The sequence below is a fragment of the Mastomys coucha genome, unplaced genomic scaffold (assembly GCF_008632895.1).
Source record: "Mastomys coucha isolate ucsf_1 unplaced genomic scaffold, UCSF_Mcou_1 pScaffold20, whole genome shotgun sequence".
Classification (NCBI taxonomy): Eukaryota; Metazoa; Chordata; class Mammalia; order Rodentia; family Muridae; genus Mastomys; species Mastomys coucha.
The window spans coordinates 32,283,961-32,298,037 of NW_022196903.1; the positions used below are offsets into that span (position 1 = coordinate 32,283,961).

A 14,077-nucleotide genomic window follows, 5' to 3' on the forward strand; every position below is an offset into this window, starting at 1 on the left:
AACCAAGAACGGCAAGACATAGAGGGATCTGGCAGCACATCCTCCCGGATTAGAGTGTCTCCCTGGGATTCAGTGTGACTAGCATAAAGCACAGGCAACTCCTCCTCACCCTTATCTTTATCAGCTGTGCTCAAGGCCGGTGTCCCTGACACAATAGAAAGAAAGGTTTTATGAGAAAATACGGTCTGAATATTAGAGCTTTTTCAGAAAAACGCATACCATGATAGAATGTTTGAGAGCCAGACAAGAATAATTCTGGGATTTCCTCACTCGTGGCTTGTTTCCCATCATAGCCTATCCCCTACATGTCCTTCAAATGATGAAAACACATGCACGCTTTTCTAAGGTTTGTAATTCTGTCCGGGTCAGTATCAAAGACAGGAGTTCTCTTAGTTTAAGCAAGGGCAGGCTGGCTTTAAGGATAGTTTTCCTTTCTGCAGTGTCAGTGTTGCTGGAACTGTTGAAAGAATTTGAACAGTCCTCAGCACACATGGTAGATAGAGGCTTTCTAAACTCAAAAAAATCTCCCCGTGCATGGTCCTACCTACTCTGCATTTTTGCCTTGTGGAATACTCTTAGGACAGCAAAAATGATATTTACTATGGAAGGCTATTGTACTTAATCATACTTTTCATTTTGGTTATATAAAAGCACAGCCAGATGGGGTTAGACATGACCTGTGCTTATTTATCAAAGTAGGATTTGCTTTAAAATCCAACACTGTATGTTGCTCAAGGCAAAGAAATGCTGATAGCACAATTATTTTAAATTCCACTTTAAAAGTTCATTGCCAGGAGTTCCTGTGCTGGAGCATTTTCTTCTATCATTGAATCTACTCTCTCTCTCTCACCAAAACTTCCTCAGAACGCCTCTGCCCTACCCACTGACACAAACCCCACCACAGCACCAAATGCTGAGTGATTTATTGCCTGGCTGAGTAGAGCTCATTCTACAGACTTGTGATTCTGCCAGCCACAGCATGTGCGGGATAGACTGTCTGTCACCTGTAATGCCAACCCCGAGTCCCTTGCTAGGTTCTCCCTCAAGTCCTGGGATATATATACAAGCAAGGCCGCAGGCAGGACCACTTCTTCCAAGGCGATGTCAATCCTAAGGTCTTGGCTGCCTGCTAAACCACAGCAAAGACTTCAGTGCTTCCAAGTGTTCACTTCCCACATCAGGAAATCTGTTCTAGAGACGCTTGCACTGGGTGCCCCAACTCTGCCTTGAGCATTCTGGTGCCAGGATACAAGCTCAGCTGTGATCTACACAACGGTGGCCATCTTCTCTCTACTCAACCTTCAGCTAGAAGGACCCTTCCCAAGCCATCTACTTTGCTCCAACATCCTCGGGTGTTTTGGAAGCAAAGCCATCCTGGGTATGTTTTTGCCTGTTTATCATCACGCATTCCACACTTCCTCTCTGCCCACCCACGGGCCTTGCCCAGCTTCTACATTCTTGTGAACTGCAGAGAAAATAGATTCCCCAGGACAACAGAAATACTCCTCCCTTCCAGTTTCTAGGTGAGACTACTGGGATTAGCATCCGCTTTCCTAAGACAAATATTCTCCCAGGTTCCCCACTGAACGCAAAGAAGACATGCCTAAAGTGCCTTGGCAGAATGAGTGCCGCAAGTTCCAAGCCAGACCTCCACCATGGCCCTCCCAGTTACAGGCGCCAAATGCGCTAAGGCTGGGGAATTGTTGAAGCCTGGCTGGAGGAAGCCAGGAAGGCTCAGCTCACTGACTGGAGAGTCTTCACTTGGCATCCGTCAGCTTATTCTTTACAGACTCAAAGATGATCATACACTGAGTCAGCTGAAATGAAACTGGTCATTTAATGGGTCCTGATTTCTCACAGCTTGTAACCCACCCTTTAAGACGAGCAAACACTGTAGTTTCCAACACACGCTTTAGTTTGGAATTCTGGCAGAAGGCAACGGACTGATGACATACAGTTTGCTGCTAGTTTTCCTGCTGGAGTTGATGATGGCGGAATGAAATGATCGTGTGCAGGGGTGTGTGTATGTGTGTGTGTGTGTGTGTGTGTGTGTGTGTGTGTGTGGTGTGTGTGTGTGTGTGTGTACGTGCATGTGCGTGTGAACAAGCAACACTCCTAAAACCCACCAGTCTGCAACCCTGAAGCATCCCGGCAGGGAAAAGCAGACTAACTCATCCACCTCAAGCATCTGCATAGGTTCCTGTGACCCAACAGAGTCTGGGAGATACATGTAGAATCCTACAAAATAATCACCCCCCACCCCAAGAAAATGAGCAGTGAGTGAGTTCTAGGAACTGACTGTGCAGCAGTAATGAGAACTTGCCTCAGAGACCATAACAAGTGAACCCCTGGGCCAAGGTGTCAACCCAAACCACCCAACTCTACAGATTGCATACCTTCCAGTATGTACAACACAGTCCCTTATTCAACAGCCTAATAAAAGTCACTGTAAAATACTTTTAAATTAACATCCAATCACATTAATGTAATACTGACAACAGCCCCATGGAATGATATGTGCACCATTAGACACAAAAGGTCACTATTACAAATACCCACAGAAGGGAGAGCTGTACCAGGACCCAGGTGAAAATAAAGGGCCATTGTAACAGCCAGTCCAATAGAAGTGAGGTTTGTACCAGCTAATGTTCAGTAATAATGACACAAATATATGCATATGGATACACGTGTGTATATGTGTCTACATGCATGTGATTGTATGCTCATGTGTAATTGGGTGGACATATATATGTATATACATGTATGATGTGTGTATAAGTGTATGTGGATAAATGTTGGTACACATGTATGTTTGTTAATATGTGTACTTGTGTGTAAATGTGTACCCGTTTGTATACATGTACACATGAACATGTGTGTACCTATGTGCACACATATGGGTATATGTGCATGTGTGTCTGTGTGGATACATGTGTGTATGTATATATATTTTACATATGTGTATATATATATGTGTGTGTGTGCATATGTGTACCTATGTAATATGGATAAATATGTACATTTATGAATGTGTATTTTGTACCTATGTATATATGTATCTGTGTGTACCTGTGTGAATATGTGCACATATGCATATATGTATGCATGTGTGTACATGGGTACATGTATGTATCTGTGTATACATGTGTAAATGTGTATTTATGTGTATATGAATATGTGTATGTATGTTAGTGTATATATGTGCATATGTATATATAAGTGTATGAGTGTATATATGTATACATGTGTATATATATGTATGTATGTGTATATATAAATGTGTATGTATGTGTGTGATGAAAGTAGAAAGGGGATCATGAGAGGAGAGAGTATAATGAATAAGGGTGACTGGAAAGCAGAAGAGGGACAGAGAAGACTGGTTGAAGAGAACAAGTAAGAAGCAAGTACAATGAGGTATGTATGGAAATGCCACCATGGAACCCATTACTTTTTATGCTAACTTTAAAACACTCATAGACAATGCAGGAAAATAAATCCTTTGTGGAGTGTCTATGGGTGTATTGAAAACAATGCAAATGATAGAGAGGCTCAGATGAGCCCTGCACAACGTGAGATGTCAGGAAGTCAGACCCAGGATTGATTTAGGTAATGGAAAAGATGAGACCTGTTCCTTTCTCAGATGCCAAGTAGATGGACTGCTTTAGTGATGCTTAGCAGGTGCTTGAAGGCAGAATAAATAAGAAGACTGGCTGTGAATGCGGAGGAGCCCGAGTTTAGACCTCACCGTGACAACTCTGTGCCTCTAATCACGTTCTTTAAGTTGTATGCTTCAGCAGCTAAGCAAAGCTAGCTTCCTTAACTACAACAGCTAACGGGACCATGGAACAATCACTCTGCCTGGGGAAATATGGTTTGCTAAAGCAAATGCATCTCTGAAAGTCGCTGCTGTTTCCTCAAGGGCTGGCAGATCTGAAGAGAGCTTCTTTCTCGGGAAGGCCTCAGAATGGATACATTATTCTGAGGTGATGCAGGACACTCTGTGATGCCACAGAACAGCTGTCACCAAGTGCAGCACTGAAAACCTGGGTGACAACAGCCAGTCAAACAGCCCGCAGGATTTGATGTAAAGAAAGCTATCAAGTAAACAGAAATACTGGAGCTACAAAAACATCTATAAACAGCCCAGTGGCACCTCCGAAACTCCATAAACCATGCCCATTGCTATTGTATTTTGAATCTTCAGTGAGCAAGGCCAATTATGGCTTAATGAATTCTTGGGCTTCTGGGATCAAGGTCTTAATTTAGAGGAAGAAACACTCTTAACATACATTTTTATCTGGGCCAAAAGATTTTTCACAACTTGTTAAACTGGCATATTCAGCTTGATTGAAAATGTAGATCCTTGTCCTAAGGTGAGGTGTAAAAATAAACTTAGTGGCTTATCTTCATATATATCCTGGCAAAAGAGCAGTCAAAGGGAGCTACAGCCTGGGCCCAAGTAAAACATCACCCTGTATCCCACACAGCACATAAAAAACAAACAAACAAAAGCCTAGGAAGAGCATTCAAAAGCTTCAAGAGTATAAGACACAATCTTGCAGGAATTGGAAAATACATCAATGGCTTCGTATGTTATCTTTATATTTGGCTTAATTTTGTTTTCTTCTATATCCTTCATTTCCAAGATAGAGGGAGCAATATTAAGTGAGAAAGATATACAGCTAGCATAGGTAAGCCTTTGAATAGTCAAGAAATTCACTTCTCATTGGAGTCAGAAATCAGGAGAAAGAATATACTGATAGATCCCAGTTGTGGGATGGGAGATTCACCCCATACCCTGCCTGTGTACATACCTCCCATTAGATCTCATAGTGTGCCTTACTAGAAATTGAATTCAATAGGTCATGGGACACATGCATGCTCATGTGTGTGTGTGTGTGTGTGTGTGTGTGTGTGTGTACATGTGTGAGCAACTCTCTAGGTGAATTATCCTCCTTTCAGAAAATGATGAAACCTGTTTTTGTTTTTTTTTTTTTAACATCCTTATGAATACCTAGAGAGATGCTTTCCAGATGCCAAGTCATGGACTCTTAGTGAGATATGAGATCAGTTGGGTTGTGACTGCTGTATCATTTTAATACAATGAAATCAAACAGAAAATATAGTATCAAGGAACAATGGACAGCAACTAACAGTAATGAATAAGATATACACATCAGTTAGCTATGGAATAAATAAATATGTTTAAGTATTATGCCTGCTGTAGGTAAACTGGGTTTGGCCTAACACTGCTTGTGTTACAATGTTAATTTTGGTCCCCAATACTGCTTACATGAGTATCTACATGTAAAACATTGAAGGACATTGTCCTCAGTTAATTCTGATTAGTAAATAAAGATGCCAGCAGCCAATGGTTGAGCAGGACAGAGGTGAGACTTTCAGTATTCCTAGGCTTGGGAAAATAGGAGAGAAAGAAGGAGGCAGACTCAGAGAAAGAGGGATTGAGTTTAGGAGAAACTACAGAAGAAAAATCATCCAAAATGTAGGTGGAAGGGGAAAGCGTCCCCATAGGGGTAGCACATAGAAGGTAACAGGGCAAAAAAGATAAAGCATAAAATTAGAAGGTGTTAAGCCAGGAGCACAGGAGAGCTAGCCATGGGGAGGATTAGAAGTGTCCAACCTTGAGCTATCACAATTAACTAGTGTGTGTGTGTGTGTGTGTGTGTGTGTGTGTGTGTGTGTGTGTGTGTCTTTCATACTTGAATCCAGACAGCTGTATGGGAAAGTACAGCATGCATGTGGCCTGCCAGGAGCTCAGAGTGGAACTAATTCACAACTAAAGATGGCGCCCAACATGGGAAAAGAACTCACTTTTAAAAAATATTTAGAGATTCTCAGATAAAATAGACACACCATGATGTTAGATTATGATTTGGGGAGACTTGGCTTCTTAACAGGCTATAAAATTTGCCTGCTATGATGGTATGAAACAATACAAAGAGCTTGAGCTCAGAGACACTAGGAGCCCCTGTTGAACAAAGAGTCTAGTTGCTCAGAGAAAGACAGAGACAGACAGACAATAGAAGCTGCCTGCCTCCCATGAACAAATAAGGAAAAAAAACATAATATATGAGTGTGTGTACATATACACATATATACATATACACATGTACATATACATGTGTGTATAAAAATACATATACATGTACATGTATATATATTTTTTATTTAATGTCTTAAAGGTTATAAGGGAGTATAATGGTAGATTGTAGAGGACTTTATCTCATTGACAAATATGATGGACTAAATGCTAATTGTATATTATACTTTATAATTTACATGATTGATACGGTTATGCTCAATTTATGTCTGAGAGAAGAGTTTTCCTTTAATTTGGACAGAAATTTGGGTGAGATGTTGGGAATTAGTCCTAATGTTTTGTCTTAAGTTAGCCCGTTACCTTAAGGAATCTGCATGTCCAAAAGCTGAAGCATGTGGCCAATTGGGTTTTGATTGACTAATAAAAAGCTAACAGCCAATGGCTGGGTAGGATGAAAGAAGTGTGACTTCTTGGTTCCCAGGGGAAGAAAGGAGGAAGAGGAGGTCTTACATGAGAAGGACTAGGACTGGCCGTGCCAGGCAGGAACAGGAGGAAGAGACAACCTAAAGATAAAATGTAGATTTGGAGGGTGTTAATTCAGGTATACTGGAGAGAAGTGTTTGCTAGCTGTGGGGAGCTTTAAAGGTGTCCAGCCATTGAGCTAATCAAGACCTATCAAAATTAACTGGCATACATGTGTGTCTTTCATTCTTGAATCCAGAGGGCTCCTGGGTGGGCGCAGAGACTCTTAACTAATTCCCACAACAGTAGGTAATATAAAACATGGAGAGATTTTACAAAGAAAAAGTCTCAGTGTACCTTAACTAGTGAGTGCACACGCACATGCTTGTGCACACATGTACATTCTATGCCAATGAATCAGGGCCTCAATTAAAAAGGCAAGCATCCAAGTCTCTTTAGAGTAAAACCTTCCTGCAGTCATCCAAGGGTGGCCCTCCCCACACCGCCTCCATCCAGTCATGCAGGGCTAGTGTCTGGCAAGGTCTGAGACCCAGAGAAGGAGTCCAAAGGCCAAAGCATTTACCCCATAGGGTGGGGAGATGGCAGGATGCAACATTAACAATTAGAAATTCCATCAAGGTCATTCATAAGGAACCTGAACTATCTCCATATCCTACACACTAAAGTTTGACAACTACAGCTAATGCTCTTAAGCTTTAATGCGCACGGTTTATACTTTTTTGCCTTTTGAAAGCTAGTTGTGAGGCTCTGGCCTAAAGAAAGAAGATGACATGGTGTGGTGGATACTACTGTCTCCTTTCCTGTCTGACTGAATTATTTTTAAAAAATTATTTTTATTTTATGTGAATGGATATTTTGCCTCTATTTAGGTCTGTGTGTCACATATGTGCAGTGCCTGTGAAGGCCAGAAAAGGACATTGGATCTCCTGAATCTAGACTTACAGATAGTGTGAGCCATCATGTGGGTGCTGGGAATCAAACCTATGTCCTCTAGAAGAACAGCCAGTGCTCTTAACTCCTGAGTCAGCTCTCTAGCTCTCTTTCTGAGGGATCTCTATATTATAAGACATTTGTTTTACAAGTACCAGAGAGCATTTCTGAATTACAATATTACCTACTGCCCTAGGAACACACAAAAGAGACTTAGAATATTTACCAGGTCCATAAGATTTCTAAATTCATTACTAAGGCACAATAAAATGCCTGTCTGATCTCTCTAGGGGCTCTATGGTAGAGCTCTTTGAAGTTTGAGATATTTCCATATGAAAAGAAAACATAGTACACACAACAGAGGGTGTAGATACTGGAGAAATGAAAAGTGAATTAAATCAAGATGAAAGTCTAGAGAAACGAATTGGGTAATTTCTCTCTCTCTCTCTCTCCTCAGCGGCTTCTTTATATATGGCAGAAGATGGGCTCAGCCAGTATGTGGTTCAAAAGAGATGAGAGGAACTTAGATACAAAAAAAAAAACACAATCAAGTGTAGGGAGGAATATCAAAGAGAGTGCAAACTAACACAGCTTTGTAGCCTCAATAGACACCCCAGGAGAGGCAGGACCCAGGCAAAACCCTGCAGATTTGACTGAAAAGACCTGTGATAGGAATTCTGTTTTGTTTTTCAAAACAGGGTTTCTCTGTGTATCCCTGGCTGTCCTGGAACTCACTCTGTAGACCACACTGTCCTCGAACTCAGAGATCTGCCTGCCTCTGCCTTCTGAGTACTGGGATTAAAGGCTTGTGCTACCACCATTCGGCTCATGTTAGGGATTCATATACAGGGTTTAAAGACCAAGAGAAGAAGACTTAGAGAATTCACTAAAGGAAAGGTTAAAGAGTAAAATTGGGTGATTCTCACTGCTGATCAAATACTTCTCCCCAACTCCCATAGCTGAAGGAAGGGTCCTGAAAATCCCATAAGTCTAAAGACTTCTTCCTTGGACTACTCTCAGCTGGGCCAACTCTGTCTATGAGGTACAGTCAATGCCTGCCCAACTCTGTCTATGAGGCACTGTCAATGCCTGCCCAACTCTGTCTATGAGGTACAGTCAACGCCTGCCCAACTCTGTCTATGAGGCACTGTCAATGCCTGCCCAACTCTGTCTGTGACGCACTGTCAATGCCTGCCCCTGTGGTTTTCTCTATACTGTGTGACTTTGGAATTCTGGTACTTCCAGATTGTTACCTCAACATCCTGAACCTGGATCCAGACTGAGCCTGCTTCCCCTCTCTTTCCACCCTGGACTACACGGCACAGCGCAGCACAGGGAAAGGTCGGTACTCTTCAGGATCCTGAAGAGACATCAGACATAGAAGTCACCCTTCAATGCCAACTCGACTAGAGTCGCTTGGGAGACACACCTCTAGGGGTCTGAGAAGTCTTCCCAGAGAGGTTTAACTGAAGTAGGAAGGTCCACTCTGAATGTGAGTGGTACCAGCCTGGGAACTGCAGTCCGAGGCTGAAGGAAAAAGGGAGAGGTAGAAGACAGCCAAGAGCCACCTGCCTCCCCCTCCCACTGCAGCATCTTCTTCCTGTTCCGTTGCATTGTCTCAGACCGCGAGCCAAAACAAAACATCCTTGCTCAAAATGTCTTTGTCAGATATTTTGTTACAGCCAAGGAAAGCAGCTCCTTCAGGAAGGGAACAGGTGCTGTTCTCGGGACACGCCAGGACTGGAAGGCCTATCTACCATTTCACACAGCCGGATTTCTTAGGCTGATTATGAAGCAAGCAACCTAACATTGGAAGAAATCTCTACCACTGGGCAGAAAAGCAGGCTTATTTACGACTTGCTAAAGAAGGAAGGAATCCTCAAACCCCATCTCCTTCTTAGCCCTAGGCACTGGGAGAGCAATGCCCACCTGGATGTTTTCTGGAATATGGTGGCAAAAAGAACTACCACAGATGTAACACCACCTGCTGTGCTGGGCGGGAACAAAGTCCTCTGTCTTGGACTTGGGAACCTGAGATTTTCGCTAGGAAGCTCAAGTGAAATCTCAGGCCCAACACTGTGAAGGAGCGCCCTCCACCTCTCTCCTCTCTCCCTCTGCTCCTCCTTACTCACCTCCTACATCTGCCTCAGCTCCAATCACACACATATAACCTTCACAAAGACCCCATTGGCCTCAGCGGTCCATCAGTCCCCTAGTTTAACAGTGAGAGAACAGGCAGAGTAGAAGTCTACATAGACCTTGGAAATGGGTTAAGAGCATCTGAACAGAGAATTCCAAGACCCTGAGTACCAGCACAGAGTGAGAGCTCTGGGGAGACGCATCCTATGGTCTTGCTGACTATTTAGCCCATGGAGAAGGTGTGGCTAGAGAAGAGGAAATCCTAGAGTCCTCTAAAGCAGAGAGAGGCCTTCTTGGCCAGGCGTAAAGTTGCCCCATGCTGGGTGGAGGAGAGGGCAGCACGGCGGCAGGGAGGGGCAGGTAGAGGTCAGGATGAACTTCAAGTGGCTGAATTCCAGTCCCCTTTCTACTTTCAATTATTTTTATGACTTTAACCTCACCGGACCTCATATTGATTAGCAGGAGAACAACAAGATCTCTAAGATGCATTTTAAGACCAAGTTCCTAAGAGTCTAAAAATCAGGGCAGGAGGAGAGAGACCGCATCCTACCACCTTTTAGAGTCAGAACAAAACAAGTGGTAAGTGTTGCAAACACCTTCCTGTGATGGGCAGGGTGGGATGGTAGATGTGCATCACTTAGGCGAAGTGGCCATGGGGATGAAGAACAGGATGTCTCAGGAGTGAGACAAGGGCAGCAGGCCTTCTCCAGAAGGCTTGCATCCTGAGAGCTTGCATCCTGAGTGGTGAGTGATAGCCCAGAGAAGCAGAGGAGTCTCCAGCAGCACCGCTAAGAGCAAATACACTTGCTGATTGAGCTTAGGAGGAAGGGTCCCCTGGGACACCATCTCACTTCCATCTTCACTTCACTGATTGCCTGCAAGTAGTGGATCATCTTAGTGACGGCGTCATCAAGGTGTCTGTCAGCTCTGGAGCCAGATGGAGCTAGGGATCTCTGCCCCACCCGGCTGGCCCCATCCAGTCTCTTCAGGTCAGAAACAGGGGTCCTTTCCTCTAGAAACCGGTAACACACTCATGATGAATTTAGTGCAAACCAGTTCAGTCTGGTACTCCTCATCTGGGTATCTTGTCCAAGAGAGGCATCGCTCTCCTCTAGTGATGAATGCTCACACACTGTGTCCCATTATCTGCAGTGAGGTCCCTCTACATCTCCCACCCACGTCTTGCAATCCAGGTCCCCATCCACATTTGTCATCTGTTTTGACTTCTGTCCAGCTGCCTCCAAAGGACAACGGTCAGGGAACAAGTATCAGGAGTAGCACAAACACAGCTGTGTGTTCCTCCGGTCTAGGCCTGTGCTCAGTTCAAACACCATGCGATGTGACTATGGACCCAGAAGCCTCCCTCCCCTGCCACCTGCTTCTCTGCAGCTGCTGCTGGGGCATGGGATTATTAGTGTTTACACCGTAGTCATTTGGGTTACTGTGGTCTTCTGAACAAGGGAGGCCCTTGCAAGAAACGAGAAAAGGAGGGCAGAAGAGAAGCAACAGGAAGGCAGTCCCACCTCCCCCAGACCATGCTTCAGCAAGAGCAGCTCATTTATGCATTTGCCTCATAAGCCAGAATACATGAAATATGGGTCCTGGCTACAATGGCCAGAGGAGCTCCTGGGTAAAATTATCTGTGAGAAGACTATAAGGAGCCAGGTACCAGCTATCGCCATCAATAAAGGTTGTCCACCTAAAGTTAAGTTTGAACTAGAAGTGGGAAAGAGCGCACAGAGGCTCAGAAGGGAACCCATGGAGGCTCCTGGCAGTCAAGAGGATCACAAACTGGAGACAACCATTATGGTTCCCTGTTTTAGAAGTGAAAGAAGCTAGTCAGAGACAAAAAAAAAAATTCCATGGCATTGCTTACATGCTTACATACAGAACGATTGTTATACAAAGTTCCAACTCAGAAACAAGAATGCAAAATCGGTTCAAGGGGCTGGGGAACTGGGGAAGGAGGGAGATGATCATTCGGGTTCTGTGAACTGACGGTGGACAGCAGGTCACCACAATCAGTGACAGGGCAGTAAGACGTATGTTAATTCTTATGTTGATCTAAAGCACTTGCACAAGAGAAAAATACAGGTAACTACATGTGTGGGGGTATGTGATTTTCTCAACTATGGTGATCGATGCTCAACGTACACATATATTAAATGACAACACTCAAAAACGTACAGCTATATCTGTCAGTTACACCGAGGTAAAGTTAAAGACATAACAAAACAAGCAGAACCCGTCCTCTGCTTTGGCCAGTGCCACTGTACTAGTCCTGACTATATTCACTGACAGCCACTGTCAGGGAGGGGCCAAACACCAATGTCCTGAGGGAGTTACGAAACTGGTTCAGATGAGGACCCAGTAAACATATTTATGGAGAACAAGTCCAGTGTATGTTGTTCAGTGAAAAGTTTTTAATTAAGAAATATGCATAACACATATGAAGGGTCCCAGAAAGGAATGACAGATCCAAATCAAAGAATTTCAAGATTTACATATGTGTTCTATATGTGTTGAGTGTGTGTGCCAGATGCCCATCTCGCTTTTTAAGACAAGCTCTCACTGGCCTAAAGCTCATCAATTAGGCTAGGCTGACGGGTCAGTGAGCACTGGGACCCATCTGTCTCTTGCTTCCCACCAGTGGGATTATAGATATACATCACCACATGGGTTCAAGCTCAGGGGCAAAGGGCCTACTATACAAGCATGAAGGGTTTGGACAGCTGGCGCTCCTTTAAAAGACAGGTGTGGCCAAATGCTCTAAGTAGCTCAGCACAGGAGTGGGGAGTTTTTGGGAATAGAGACAAGCAGATCCTCAGGACTCCCTCAACAGCCAGTCTACAGAAATGTCAACTCTACAGGGTCGACTCAATAGGAGTCGAAGCTGTTTCAAAAAATAGCGGGAGAGAACAATAGACAAGATATGGATTTTCAATTGCTGACCTCCATTCCTTCCCCAACCACATGCGTACACCTACATAAATCCTCCACAACTTTATTAAATATAAATACCCTGCTAATAACTGCAGAAGAAATGATTGGAATCTATAGAGCTGTTTCTAAATTCCTTATGTATTGATCTATCTAGAATTACTAGAATTACTATCTAGATTACTAGAAACTAATGATAACCAGAAAATGAGGATGAGGGGACCCTAAGAGGAATTCATACAAAACTCAAAACTAAGCAAAACATTCTGCAGTAAACAAAGCATTCTGCAGTAAACACAGCATTCTGCAGTAAACACAGCATTCTGCGGTAAACACAGGACTGTCTACCAGGCACCGTGGGCACACTGGATTTGGAGACCAGTGGTATGACTGGCTGGGCTCTGTACTAAGAAATACAGACATGGAAGAAAATCTGTATGTAAAGATAAGGAGCTTGCAATGGATGCCTCGACAGCTTGAACCTTTGGATGTGTGGATACCTGACTTAAGCCAACAAGCAAAACTAAAAAAAAAATGTTCCAGCCTGGTTGTGGTGGTGCACACCCGGTAGTGCACTTGGGAAGTAGAAACAGAGAGAAAGTTTTAAATGTTCATCATGATAATCAAGGAATAAACAAAGCCAAGTGCCACCAGATGGAGAGGGGAGGAAACCTCTTCCTAGGCCAGGTGGCCTGTGAGCCCTCCTCCTCAGCAGGTTCCTTCTTGGTCCCCAGCACAGCCCCGCTGAGGCTTTGCTGCACCCGTGTGGCCAACAGGAGGCCTGACAGCAGAGCCGGGATGGCCAGGCCCCAGGACACAGACTGAAAGTTCCCCAGCTCAGGGCCAAACCTGTTTACACTGGGAAACACAGAGCATCCATTGCAGCAATCCAAGGGCTGGAGACCAAAGGCTAAGGAAGTGGTTGAGATGCAGGATTCAAAGAATCAAAAGAGTCTTGAAGTCCCCTCGGCTGGTCAGAAGGTGGTCAGATGGAGATGGGGACTCAGAAGAAGATGCGTGAGAGGCAGGGAAGAGCAGCAAAACTGGGGTCTTCCAGTGGGAGGAAGTTCCATCAGGTCGGGGAGGGGTGGCGGGGTGATGTCATCAGGAAGAAGAGGAGAGGATGAGCCTACCTGGAGGTCTGAGGACACAGCCATCAGGCAAAGGGCACCCGATCCCCTCCGTGAGTGCCCTTCTACAGTACCGAGAGGGACTAGAGCTGATGCCTACAGACAACAGTTTGAGTCCTCAGACTTCTGTTGTAACAGTAAACTACAGAGGAACAGGACTTGGGCCTCACATGTAAAGTTGCAGTTGAAAGCATGTAAAGAGTCTAATGAGACCCAGTCGCCTTTGACACTTTATTATTAGGCATTAATGCTGACCCCCCCATAACGGCTGATTCATATTTTCTTAGCTCCAAATGAAGGTTTTTTTTTTTTTTCGTTGATTTATTGGACCTATAATTCACTGGACCTATGGTTCACTAAGGGTGACAGGATGAGTACCAGGAACACATTCTGA

General features: G+C 44.1%; 1 protein-coding gene across 2 annotated transcripts in view; it reads right to left on the reverse strand.

Annotated features, from left to right (window-relative positions):
• Creb3l2 (cAMP responsive element binding protein 3 like 2) overlaps positions 1-14,077 on the reverse strand; it is a 120,903-nt gene that overhangs the window by 10,194 nt on the left and 96,632 nt on the right. The gene's annotated exons all lie outside the window — the stretch shown is intronic.